Consider the following 14,204-nt stretch of genomic DNA (forward strand, 5'->3'; position numbering starts at 1 on the left):
ATCTAAATAATACAATTAGAATTTTTAAGAAATGAAGTATAGTCATACCTAAAATGAAAGTATATTTGGTAAATTTGCTATTTACTATTAATTAAACAAAGAACAGGTATTTTGATGATAAAAAGGAAATTATCTTGGTTCATTTTGAGTCTGGAAATAAAAAATGAGAATATTTATAGTGGTCGGTTATGGGGCTTGAACCCTGGCCTGGGCGCTGTCCCTGAGCTCTTCAGCTCAAGGCAAGCACTCTCCCACTTGAGCCACAGCACCACTTCTGGTTAATTGGAGATAGAGTCTCATGAACTTTCCTGCCTGGGCTGGCTTTGAACCTTTAAACCTTGATCCTCAGGGCTGGGAAGGTGGCTCAGTGGTAGAGCTCTTGCCTTGCATGCATGAGGCCCTGGATTTGATTCCTGAGCACCACATAAGCAACAAGAAAAAAGCTGGAAGTGGCGCTGTGGCTCAAGTGGTAGAGTGCTAGCCTTGAGCTGAAAAGCTGAGGGACAGTGCCCAGGCTCAGACTTCAGGCCCCACGACCAGACCCCCCCCCCAAAAAAAAACAAACCAAAAACCTTGGTCCTCAAATCTCAGCCTCCCATGTAGCTAGGATTACAGGCATGAGCCACCAGCATCCAGCTTCAATAATATTTTGTGATTACATTTTCTTTCATATAATTTGATCCATAATTTTAGCTTGAAGTTCTTATTGCTAATTTGGTCATTCTTATTAAAAAATATTTTTGTAAAGAATCATACTTAAAAGCCTAGGTACTCAGGAGACTGAGATCTGAAGATCATGATTCAAAGCCAGTCCAGGCAGAAAAGTCCACTAGATTCTATTTTCAAAAATACTGGACTGAGCTAGGCACCAGTGGCTCACGCTTGTAATCCTAGCTACTCAGGAGGCTGAGACCTGAGGATCATGGTTCAAAGCCAGCCCAGGCAGGAAAGTTCATGAGACTCTTTATCTCCAGTTAACCACCAAAAAACCAGAAGTGACGCTGTAGCTCCAGTGGGAAAGTGCTTGCCTTGAGCTGAAGAGCCCAAGGACAACACCCAGGCCCAGAGTTCAAGCCCCATGAATGAAAAAAAAAATTACTGGACTGGCTGGGATTGTGGCTTAGTGGTAGAGTACTAGCCTAGCATGCATGAGACCCCACGTTCAATTCCTCAGTATTACATAGATAAAATAAATATATATATTTTTTAATACTGGGTTAGAGGTATTGCACATGTAGTAGAATGATAGCCATGAGTGAAAAAGCCAAGTGAGAGCTTGAGATTGAGTTCAAACCCTACTAGCAGCACATGCACTGAGTAACATACTCAAAATATATAATATTGTGTGTGTGTGTGTGTGTGTGTGTGCGCGCGCGCGCGTGCATGGTACATAAGGCTCCCACATGCTAAGCATGTACTCTTACCACTGAACTACACCCAAGTCCTACTGCCTGGTTTTGGAAGTCCTGTGATATGTGAGTGGTTGTTACATGTTAAATAGTTGGAAAGAGCTAAAGTAGAGCTGGGAAGGTGGCTCAGTGGTAGAGCACTTGCCTTGTATGCTCGAGGCCCTGGGTTCGATTCCTCAGCACCACATAAGAAAAAAGCCGGAAGTGGCACTGTGGCTCAAGTGGTAGAGTGCTAGCCTTGAGCTGAAGAGCTGAGGGACAGTGCCCAGGCCCAGAGTTCAGGCCCCACGACCGGACCAAAAAAAAAAAAAAAAGCTAAAGTAATAGTTCAAGATGTAAAAGCATAGCCGGGCACTGGTGGCTCACGCTTGTAATTCCTAGCTATTGAGGAGGTTGAAATCTGAGGATCCAAGTTCAAAGTCAGCCCAGGTAGAAAAATCCAAGAAACTTTTTTTTTTTTTTTTTTTTTGGGTCCGGTCGTGGGGCCTGAACTCTGGGCCTGGGCGCTGTCCCTCAGCTCTTCAGCTCAAGGCTAGCACTCTACCACTTGAGCCACAGTGCCACTTCCAGCTTTTTTCTTTTTGCTTATGTGGTGCTGAGGAATCAAACCCAGGGCCTCAGGCATGCAAGGCAAGCGCTCTACCACTGAGCCACCTTCCCAGCCCGAAACTCTTTTTTTTTTTTTTTTTGCCGGTCATGGGCACTGTCCCTCAGCTCTTCAGCTCAAGGCTAGTGCTCTACCACTTGAGCCACAGCGCCACTTCTGACTTTTTCTGCTTATGTGGTGCTGAGGAATCAAACCGAGGGCCTCATGCATGCAGGGTGAGCACTCTACCACTGAGCCACCTTCCCAGTCCCTGCGAAACTCTTATGCAATAAAACCACCAGAAAACTGGGAGTGGCATGGTGGCTCAAGTGGTAGAACGCTCCTCTTGAGCCAAAGAGTTGAGGGACAGTTTCCAGGCCCAGAGTTAAAGCCCTACAACCAGGGGAAAAAAGAAAATGTAAAAGGATTATTTCTAGTAAACAAAAGATGGAGGTGGGGCTGGGAAGGTGACTCAGTGGTAGAGTGCTTGCCTTGCATGCATGAGGCCCTGGGTTTGATTCCTCAGCACCACATAAGCAGAAAAAAACCGGAAGTGGTGCTCTGGCTCAAGTGGTAGAGCGTTAGCCTTGAGCTGAAGAGCTGAGGGACAGCGCCCAGGCCCAGAGTTCAGGCCCCACAACCGACAAAAAAAAAAAAAAAAAAAAAAAAAAAAAGAAAGAAAGAAAAGATGGAGGTAACCCAAGTTTCTGTCAGTAGATGAATGCGCTGCCATGCGCTGGTAATCCTAGCTACTCAGGAAGCTGAGATCTGAGGATTGTGGTTCAAAACTAGCCGGGTCAGGAAGGTCTGTGAGACTCTTATCTCCAATAAATCACCAGAAAACCAGAAGTGGTGCTGTGGTAGAGTGGTAGAGTGCTAGCTTTGAGCTGAAGAGCTCAGGGGCAGCACCCAGGCCCAGAGTTCAGCCCCATGACTAACCAAAAAAAAAAAAAAAAAAGTGGTATACCCAGTTAGTGAGATGTTATTTAGCTATAAAAAAGGAATGAAATACTCATACATGCTGGAACTTTGATGAATCTTGAAAACATACGTGCAAATAGTTGAAAAAGGCTACATATTGTCTGATTCCATTTGTATAAAATATTAACAGTACAATTCACAAGGGAAAAAAAATTATTAGTGGTGGTGTAAGGGCCAGAAGGTAGATGGAAGATGATGACTGCCTTATTTCACCTAATAGATCTTCCACTTTCAACTGTATTGTTGAATGACAGAATTTCCTTTGGATTTCATGGCGGGATAGCACTTGGTCATGTGTATATGTTTTCTTCATCCATTTATGAGTTGATGGACACTATTCACTATTGTATTCACTATTGTGAACAGTGCTGTAATGATCATGAAAGCGTACATGTCTTACACATACTGATACCATTTCCTTTGAAGATACACACAGTAGTGAGATTGCTGGATTATATGCTAAGTCTCTGCTCTTTCTTTTTTTGCCCTTCTCCTTTATTATTAAGCCTCCCAGCCAAGTACTTTAGAGATATAGATTAGTTTGTCTTTTGGTGGTGTATTAAAAGGTTAAAAAGTTTTCTTTTGATTGGTGGCTCACACCTGTAATCCTAGCTACTCAGGAGCCTGATATTTGAAACTCAAGGTTCAAAGCCAGCCCAGACAGGAAACATGGGGCTAACATCCATCTATAGGATTTCTCTCCACTGTGAATTCTTTTAAAGCTTCAATGGGCATTGAATTGAGTAAATGCTTGCCCACATTGCTTACATTCATAGGGTTTCTCTTCATGGTGAATTCTGTAGTGTATTTGCATGCATGTGCATACACACATGCATGTGTGTTGTGGTTTGTGTGTGTGTGTAAGAGACGGGGGGTTGGGGGGAGGGAGACCATAATCCAAACTCGGTATCTGATTCTTTTGCTCCTTGGCTGGGGCTCTACCACCCAAACCTCACCTTCAGTGCCTCTATCATGTCCTTCAAGACCTCTATCAATTCTTTGAAGGGCACTGGAACAACAAGTAAAGGCTTTCCCACATTGCTTACATCCATATGGTTTCTCTTCAAGGATTGGTAGGACAGGGAACAAGTGAAGGATGGCATTCTCACATTGCTCACATCAATAGGATTTCTCTCCTATATGTGTTCTTTCATGCTTTTGCAGCTGAGTGGAAAAATGGGTGCTTTCCCACAACCATTTCTCTTCAGTGTGAGTTCTTTCATGGATTTGAAGGACACCTTATTGAGTAAATGCTTTCCCACGCTGCTTACATTTATAGAGTTTCTTTCCCCTCTGTTCTTGAACTAGAACAAAGTGAAGGCTTTCCCACATTGCTTACAACTACAGGATTTCTCTCCAGTTTGAGCTCTTTCAAGCCTTCGAAGAATATGGGAACAAGTGAAGGCTTTCTCACATTGTGTACATGCACAGGGTTTATCTGTAGTGTGAGTTTTTTCATGGATTTGAAGGCCAGGAGTACAAGTGAAGGCTTTGTCTAATATGAGTTTTAGAGAGCAGCAGAGAAATGAGGCCATCATCATATAAAGATGAGTACAGCCAGATGAATAGATACATGTGAACTTTAAACTATCTTCTAGAGCCGGGCACCAGTGGCTCACGCCTGTAATCCTAGCTACTCAGGAGGCTGAGATCTGAGGATCACAGTTCAAAGCCAGCTCAGGCAGAAAAGTCCGTGAGACTTATCTCCAATAAACCACTAGAAAATTGGAAGTGGCACTGTGGCTGAAGCGGTAGAGTCCTTCCCTTGAGCTGAAGAGTGCAGGGACAGAGTTGAAGCCCCATGACCAACAAAAATAAAAATAAGAACTGGGCCCTGGTAGCTCATACTTGAAATCCTAGCTACTCGGGGCTAAGATCTGAGGATCTCAATTCAAAGCCATCCTGGGTAGGAAAGTCCATTGAGACTCGTATCTCCAATTAATTACCCAAAAGCTGCAAATGGAATTGTGGTTCAAGTGATGAGAGTGCTGGCCATGAGCAAAAATGCTCAGCACCCAGGTTCTGAATTCAAGCTCTAGGACCAGCATACATAGAAAAGCAAAGCAAGCCAGGTGCCAGTAGCTCACATCTATAATTCTAGCTACTGAGGAAGCTGTTCTGTGGGTCAGTTTGAAGCCAGCCCAGGCAGGACAGTCTGTGATTTATCTCCAGTTAATCACCAAAAGGCTGGAAGTGGAGCTGTAGCTCACATGGTAGAGTACTAGCCATGAGCAAAAATGCTCAGGGACAGTACCCAGGCCAGAGTTCAAGCTCCAGGACCTGCATGTGTGTGCATGCACACACAAACCAAAAGAGAAAAAAACCCTTCTAGGTGAGCTTCTAAGGAAGCATTTTCTTCTTTCCCCTTCCCCTTTCTCTTTTTTTTCTTTTCTTTTTTTTTTTTTTATGGAGCATGAACTCTGGTCCCAATATTTTTTTTTTTTTGGGTCTGGTTGTGGGGCCTGAACTCTGGGCCTGGGCGCTGTCCCTCAGCTCTTCAGCTCAAAGCTAGCGCTCTACCACTTGAGCCATAGCGCCACTTCCGGCTTTTTCTTTTTGCTTATGTGGTGCTGAGGAATCGAACCCAGGGCCTCAGGTATGCAAGGCAAGCGCTCTACCACTGAGCCACCTTCCCAGCCCCTGGTCCCAATATTTTACCCAGCTATTTCTCTCTGAGCTGTGCTCTATCACTTGAGTCACACCTCCACTTCCATCTTTTTGTTAGCTAATTGGGGACAAGAGTCTTGTATCTGACTGCCTGAGCCAAGCTGTTGATATTGCCCCAAGCTTGGAATTCCAGTCTCCAAACCTGTGTCTTGTCTATAAAATACTCAGTCTCGGCCATCTTTGTTATAGCAACAGAAAACTGACTAAAACAAATACTATTAGGTTGATTGCTGTGGTAGGTGATGCTGGGGAAATCTTATCTTCATAACCTGTAATATACTAGGTGAGACTCATTTTGAATGAAAAATAGTTTACCCAATAAACTGATAGAAGGGAAGAAAAGCAGAAGGTACGCCATGTGCAAAGACGCAGAGGCATAAAATACGTGGTTAATTTTAGTCATAAGCATTGGACTCAGATCGTCTGAAGTTTCCCTGCAAACATATTCATAAAACATTTCTTAGGGTGAGTTACCTCTGCAGATGGCTCATCTCATTTTTTATGTCTTCATTTTTCACTGTTCTGAAGACAATGTTTTGCTGAACCTCTTCTCTAAATGGCTAAAATTGTTAATATTACTGTTCCCGGAAAAAAACGTAACTTAGGGCCAGTTCAAAGCCCTGACATTGACTCATCTTACCGTTTTGTGTATTTAGGAATTCTTCCTTCCCGAATATCATTATTTCATCTGATTTTTCAGAGCATTTGAAAGACTGCCTTGTAAAAAACTATTTTTTGCTTGTAGTGGGCTTTGAAATCAGAACCTAGTGCTTGTACTACTTAAGCCATGTCTCTGTTCAGGCATTTTGCTGGGTGTGTGTGTGTGTGTGTGTGTGTGTGTGTGTGTGTGTGTGTGTGTGTGTGTGTGTGTGTGTGTGTGTGTGTGTGTGTGTGTGTGTGTGTGTGTGTGTGTGTGTGTGTGTGTGTGTGTGTGTGTGTGTGTGTGTGTGTGTGTGTGTGTGTGTGTGTGCGCGCGCGCGCGCCCATGCATGTTTATATGCTGGTACTGGAATGGTACGTGGACTTGAACTCAGGGCATTTTGAGCCACACTTCAATTCCAGCGTTTTTTGCTGATTCATTGAAGGTAGGGACTCATAGACTTTTCTGCCCAGGCTGGCTTTGAACATCAGTTCTCCAGGTATCAGCCTCTTGAATAGCTAGAATTATGGTTTGAGCCTCTAATGTCTAGCCTAGCTCATTTTTACCTAGTAGTTTCTTTTTTCTTCTTTCTTTTTCCTCCCTCCCTCCCTCCCTCTCTCCCTCCCTCCCTTCCTCCCTCCCTCCCTCCCTTCCTTCCTTCCTTCTTTCCTTCCTTCCTTCCTTCCTTCCTTCCTAACTTTTTTTGCTCTTCTTGCCAGTCCTGGGGCTTAAACTCAGGGCCTGGGCAAGCTAGCACTCTACCACTTGAGCCACAGTGCCACTTCCAGCTTTTTCTGTTTATGTGGTACTGAGGAATTGAACCCATGGCTTCATGCATGCTAGGCAAGCACTCTACCACTAAGCCACATTCCCAGGCCTGGTAGCTGGTCCTCTTTTTTTTTGTTTTTGGTCAGTTGTGGGGCTTAAACTGAGAGCCTGGGTGCTATCCCTGAACCTCTTTGTGCTCAAAGCTAATACTATACCATTTGTTCCACAATGCTACTTCCAGTTTTTGTGTGCTTAATTGGATATAAGGGGGAGGGGGCGGGGTGCTGGGAAGGTGGCACAGTGTAGAGTGCTTGCCTTGCCTGCATGAGCCCTGTGTTCGATTCCTCAGCACCACATAAGGAGAAAAAGCTGGAATTGGTGCTGTGGCTCAAGTGGTAGAGCGCTAGCCTTGAGCAGAAGAGCTGAGGGACAGCACTCAAACCCAGAGTTCAAGCCCCACGGGGGGGGGGGTAGGGTGTGGGGGGTGTGGGGGGGTGAGTCTTACAGGGACTCTTCTGCTCAGGCTGGCTTCAAACCACAATCCCTAGCCTCCTGAATAGCTAGGATTATAGGCATGAGCCACCAGCGTCCACCAGCCCTGATAGTTTCTAGTTAGCAGCTTCTTCAATTTCCTGCCTTCTGTCTTCAGTCCCTTGCTTCCAGTAAGGCTGCATGAAAGTAACTTGAGTCTGGAGGTTTCCTTCATTGATTAAAGTTGACATCAGCACCTTTATTTCTCTACGACTTAATAAGGACTCCATGTTTCCTTAGGAGCTTTACAAATAATGTAGCTTGGCTCACGAATTGATTGGCTATTAGAAGGCTTAACCAAATACATTTTCTCCAGAAATTCCCAGTGGCCGTGAGTCCCACAAAGCCTTGAGCCTGGCTTGATTTCCCTGTTGGCTTTGCTGGAGAAAACTGCAGCAGTACCTGGCAACTTATTTTAAAGTGAAGTGAATTTTTTTTCCTTACAAGCCTTAAAGACTGTTCCCGATCCAAGTGCCATTCTGCAAGCATCTGCTACAGCTTTCTGTCTACTTGCATTGTTCTTCACCCCCACACACACACACACCTCCACTGTTAGACATCTGTCATGATGAAGGTTTCATGCTCATTTCTGACTTCCATCTGGTTTAGGTAGCCATCAAGCATTGCTATCATTAGCACTAGCTAATGAATTAAGAAATGTGTGTCTTGCCTTGTGAGTGCTTATTTTCTTCACAGAAGCCAGTTTACTTTGCCATGACTGGTGAATTTTGAGTTAGGATGCTACTACTCATTGCTGCTCATCTGACCATAGAAATGTACTCATTAATGGATTGTTAGCTCCTCCTACATTAGGACTAATGGTTCTCTGAAGCTGTGTGGTCCCCTTGCTTCTTTGTATGGCTGCATCTTTGTGAAGCGTCAGTTGCTGCCTCTGGGCAGCATTGTGACTTGAGGTAGGTCAGAGTTCATCCTTGCACAACCATCACAGTGTGAGAGGTGAACCATCAGCATCCCCAGTCTGTATGAGGAAATAGGGATTTACAGAAGTTGAGTTGCTCCTGACTCCAAAACTCAAAACTAGAAGCAATGTAGAGATGGGAAGTTGGCCCCTGTTATACCCAGGTTCATCATCAGGATCATCTATAGAAGGCAATAGTGTGATGTTAAGAGTGCAGGCTTTGCACTGCCCCCCTCCCCTGCTTGACCAGCTGTCCTTTCCGTTCATTTGGCAACACTTTACGCTACCTGTGTCTCTGCTGAAAAGCCACTTCTGAATGACTTCCTTCCTCAACTCCTGTAGACCACTACCTTGCTATACCTCCAGTGACCATTGTATCATTAGTTATTTGTATGCCTGTCTCCCTGTGAGATTCTCCCTCTCACTGGCTTTTCATTTTTCACTATAAATGAGATGTGTTGTCATCTATATTCAAAGAAAGTATAGAATGTAAGGTGCAGGCTGGGAATGTGGCTTAGTGGTAGACTGCTTGCCTAGTATGCATGAAACCCTGGGTTCGATTTCTCTGTATCACTTTAAATAGAAAAAGCTGAAAGTAGTGCTGTGGCTCAAGTGGTAGTGCACCAGCCATGAATGAAAAAGCCACACAGGGGCTGGGAAGGTGGCTCAGTGGTAGAGCGCTTGCCTTGCATGCATGAGGCCCTGGGTTCGATTCCTCAGCACCACATAAGCAAAAAAGAAAAAAGCCAGAAGTGACGCTGTGGCTCAAGTGGTAGAGTGCTAGCCTTGAGCTGAAGAGCTGAGGGATAGCATTCAGGCCCAGAGTTCAGGCCCCATGACTGGACCAAAAAAAAAAGAAAAAAGAAAAGGCCACAACGCCACTTCTGGCTTCTGCTGAGTAGTTTATTGGAGATAAGCATCTCACGGAGTTTCCTGCCTCAGCTGGCTTTGAACCACGATCCTCAGATCTCAGCCTCCTGAGTAGCTAGGATTATAGGCATGAGCCATTGATACCTAGTCATGTTGCTATATTCTGAGAAGTAATAGTTAAAACCTTATGGTCCCTGCTATGTTAATAAATGTTGTCTTTGGAAGTGGAGTTTCAGGGAACATCTTACTTTATATTTTCTTCCAGTATTTATGACAATATATCTCACTTATGGTGAAAAATGAAAAGCCAGTGAGAGGGAGAATTTCACAGGGAGACAGGCATGCAAATAACTAACGATACAAAGGTATAGACAAGGTAGTGGCCTATAGGAGTTCAGGAGGGAAGTCCGAAGTGGCTTTTCAGCTGAGACCCACAGGTAACATAAATATTGCCAAATGAATGGAGAGAGAATGACTGGTCAAGCAGAGGAGTGAGTGAGGAGGGCAGAGCCCAAGAGAACTACAAGTATGGAGTTGGTTAAGTGGCAGGAGTTCTGAAAGAATGTATATACAGACATAATCACTGTCCAGTGATGGATGCCCACGAAGAGGCTGGTGCTGGAGAGAGACATGATCAAATATGTCTTTTTTTTTTTTTTTTGCTGATCTAGTACTGAGTCCTACCACTTGAATCAAAGCTCCATTTGTGTGTGTGTGTGTGTGTGTGTGTGTGTGTGTGTGTGTGTGTGTGTGTGTGTGTGTGTGTGTGTGTGTGTGTGTGTGTGGTTAATTGAAGGTAAGAGTGTCACAGACTTTCCTATTTGGGCTAGTTTCAAATCATAATCCTCAGACCTCAGCCTCCTGAGTGTCTAGGACTACAGGTGTGAGTCATGGTTGCCTGGCTTAAATATGTGTCCTTCTGCTAGCAATGTGGATGATAGCTACCAATATGTCTCTGAAAATCTAGAACCATCAAAGCAATACCAATCCCAGAACTCAAATTTTTGTCTACAAGTTTAATAGGTTTCCCATTTAAATCATGCTTACTTCTCTCTAAAGCAGTATGGAAATGGTTCTACTATTTACTTCACTGATTTGCTACTGTGAATTTAAATTCTTGCCTATTAGAATAAGAAGTGATTTCACACAGTCACTAAACAAACTTACCCTGTCTTACCCCTTTTGGAGGACGAGCCTGTTAAAAGGTATGTTTTCTTGACAGGTGTGATAGCACACACTTGGAATCTCAGCTCCAGGGAGGCTGAGGAGGATGATTGCAAGTTCAAGGCCAGCCTGGGCAACATAGCAAGACCCTGCCTCAAAAACAACTGCAAAAGCAAACCAAGACAAAAGATATTTTTCCTTTGAATCCAACTTCCTTCATTTGAATGTAAGAGTTTACAATTCATTAATTCTTAAAATATGTGAGAGCATAATTTTCACTGAATAATTTGCTCTAGGGCCTATCCCCTTTATAAATTCATGTAATTTTTCATTCCATCTAAATTTAATTTTATCAGTACAGTAGAATCCCATTTCCTCCAGTTCCTTTCCAAGATTATGCATCAAGCGCAAAGCTGTAGGGACAATAGGAGAGTTTCTGTCCAGGAGACCATAGCTACTTTTAGTACATGATTCTCTCTTTGCTTTCACACTCCTGTCCTATTAGAGAGTATCAAGCAGCCTGGCTGGCCACAAATTTTCCACTTGGTGACAATGCTTTTGCATCTAATGCTCTCTCCCCAGAGTTCACACTGCCTTCTACCAGAGCAGAAAGAGAGGGGTGGGACATGTGGTCCATACTGTTCTCATTCTCTCTTGTCTTTTTGTTTCTAGAATAATGTCCCATTGATCTGTTAAGAGTTTGTCATTAGAATTTCCTGGGTTCCCAAACTCCTAATATCCCCAGGTTTGGTATGGTAAAATCTTTTTTTTTTTTTTTTTTTTTTGGGTCCAGTCGTGGCGCCTGAACTCTGGGCCTGGGCGCTGTCCCTCAGCTCTTCAGTTCAAGGCCACAGCGCCACTTCCGGCTTTTTTCTTTTTGCTTATGTGGTGCTGAGGAATCGAGCCCAGGGCCTCATGCATGCAAGGCAAGTGCTCTACCACTGAGCCACCTTCCCAGCCCCAGGTACGGTAAAATCTTAACATCAAGCTGGATGCTGGAGGCTTATACCTGTAATCCCAACTACTCAGAGGATCAGGTTCAAAGCCCGCCTAGGCAGAAAAGTCTGTGTGATTCTTATCTCCAATCCAGCAGCAAAAAGCTGGAAATGGAGCTATGACTCAAATGGTAGACTGCCAGCCTTGAGCAAAAAAGCCAAGAGAGAGAGTGAATCCCTGAGTTCAAGTCTCAGCACTGAAATTAAAAAAAAAAATCACCAGGTATCGGTGGCTCCCACCTGTAATACTGGCTACTCAAGGAGGCTGAGATCAGAGGATCATAATTCAAAACCAGCCTAGACAGGGAAGTCTCTTTATCTCCAATTAATCACCAAAAAGCCAGAAATGGAGCTCTGGCTCAAGTGGTAGAGCGCTCGCCTTGAACAGGGACAGTGCTCTGGCCCTGAATTCAAGACCCAGGACTGGCGTGCACACACACACACACACACACACACACACACACACACACACACACACACACACACACACACACACACACACACACACACACACACACACACACACACACACACACACACACACACACACACACACACACACACACACACACATCAAGCCAGTTTGCTGGTGGCTTACACCTGTAATTCTATTGTAATTCTAGTTATTCAGGAGGCTGAGATCAGAGGATCACAATTTGAAGCCTGCCCAGGCAAGAAAGGCTGTGAGACCCTTAGTTCCAATTAACCACAGTAACCTCTCGTTGAAGCACCCAGATCCTGAGTGCAAGCCCCAAAACTGACCAAAAAAACAAAAAAGAAAAGAAAATGTCTTAGATATAGCAACATCATTCTGGCAAAACTCGTGCCTTTGAATGTCTTTTTGCCATCTGTATTCTACTTCCTGCCTGCTGGAACAAGAGGTACTAAAATATTCTCTGTCTCTCTGTTGCAGTCTCTGTCTCTCCTGGAGTAAAGTTCAAATTTTCCAGCTATGCCCAGCCACATGGCCTTCTATTCATGCCCTCATTCATTTATCCATTTGGAATGCCCATCATATGCCAGCCCCTATGCTTGTTCCTCAGGATACTACATTGTCAAAACAGGTCCTTCTATCCTGAATCTTCTGCTCCAGTGACCCTGCTCTTGGGGGAGGGGTTATTAAGAGTGAAGAACAGCTTGTTAACCGAAACTGGGAGGAAATGGAAGCATCTACAGTTGCCAACCATGTAATTGATGCATCTTAAGTAAGAAGTTTAAACATATTTTAATGGTTATATATGAGCATGATTGCTATTTTCAATTTAATTAGAGGGAAGGCAATATGCTGCCTGTTCACATATTGCAGGAGAGTCCATGAGGACAGGGCTATTTGCTTAAAAGTGAACATAATTCCTCAAAAAACTTAAAATGGAATTATCACATAATTCAACCGTCCCCTTTTGAGTTTATATTCAATATAATTGAAAACAAGAGCTCAAAGAGCTATTAGCACACCTATGTTCACGGCAGCATTCCCAACCACCACCGCGAAGCAGCACAAATGTCCATGGACACATTAACACCTAATACATGCAATAGAATACTATTCAGCTTCAAAAGACAAGGTAATTGAAGCCTGGGGTGGTTGCTCACACTGTGGTCCCAGCACTCAGGAGGCTGAGCTGGAAGAACCACTTGAACCCTGGAGTTTGAGACCAGCCTGGGCAACAGCGTGAAAACCCATCTCAACAACAAAAAGTCAGACTTGGGTGAATCTGAGCAAAATCTGTTTTTGTTTTTTTTTTTTTTGCCAGTCCTGGGGCTTGAACTCAGGGTCTGGGTACTAGAGCTTCTTTTGCTCAAGACTAGCACTCTACCACATGAGCCACGGTGGCACTTCTGGCCTTTTCTGTGTATGTGGTACTGAGGAACCAAACCCAGGGCTTCAGGCATGCTAGGCAAGCACTCTACCACTAAGCCACATTCCCAGCCCTTACTGGTTATTTTTTGAGACAGTGTGATGAACTCTTGTCTGGGTTCAGTGTGGATGAAAAAACTGACATGGGAACAAAGAAGTCAAGGGTAGTAGGCTGCCTGAAATAGCAGAAGCCTGAAACACCATTGAGGGGGAAATTTAAGTTGTAAGCTGAGAGCATTTGAGTGTGTGCAAGGAGGAAATTAATTAATTTGAGAATATGAGAACGTCAATTAAATGTGTGCTTGAGACTAAAATAATTCAGAGGCCTAAGGCAATTACAGTAAAATCCAAATGGGTTATTTAGGGGAGCTCACAAAATGATATTGAAATTCAACTAGATAAGTCATCAGGTAAGAATAAGAAAATGATTGAAAAGGGTAGAATGAAGAATGAACTAGACTTATCAATAAATGGTAACAGGAGAATGAGTTATTTTTATTTTTATTTTTATTTATTTTTATTTTTATTTTTATTTTTTTTTGTCGGTCGTGGGGCTTGAACTCTGGGCCTGGGCGCTGTCCCTCAGCTCTTCAGCTCAAGGCAAGCGCTCTACCACTTGAGCTACAGCGCCACTTCCGGTTTTCTGGTGGTTTATTGGAGATAGGAGTCTCATGGTCTTTCCTGCCCGGGCTGGCTTTGAACCGCGATCCTCAGATCTCAGCCTCCTGAGTAGCTAGGATTACAGGCGTGAGCCACCAGCGCCCGGCTGAGAATGAGTTATTTTTAAAATAACAGTGTAAGTTCTTTTTTTTGAAT

The sequence above is a fragment of the Dipodomys merriami genome, unplaced genomic scaffold (assembly GCF_024711535.1).
Source record: "Dipodomys merriami isolate MVZ:Mamm:240054 unplaced genomic scaffold, mDipMer1.0.p SCAF_1, whole genome shotgun sequence".
NCBI lineage: Eukaryota > Metazoa > Chordata > Mammalia > Rodentia > Heteromyidae > Dipodomys > Dipodomys merriami.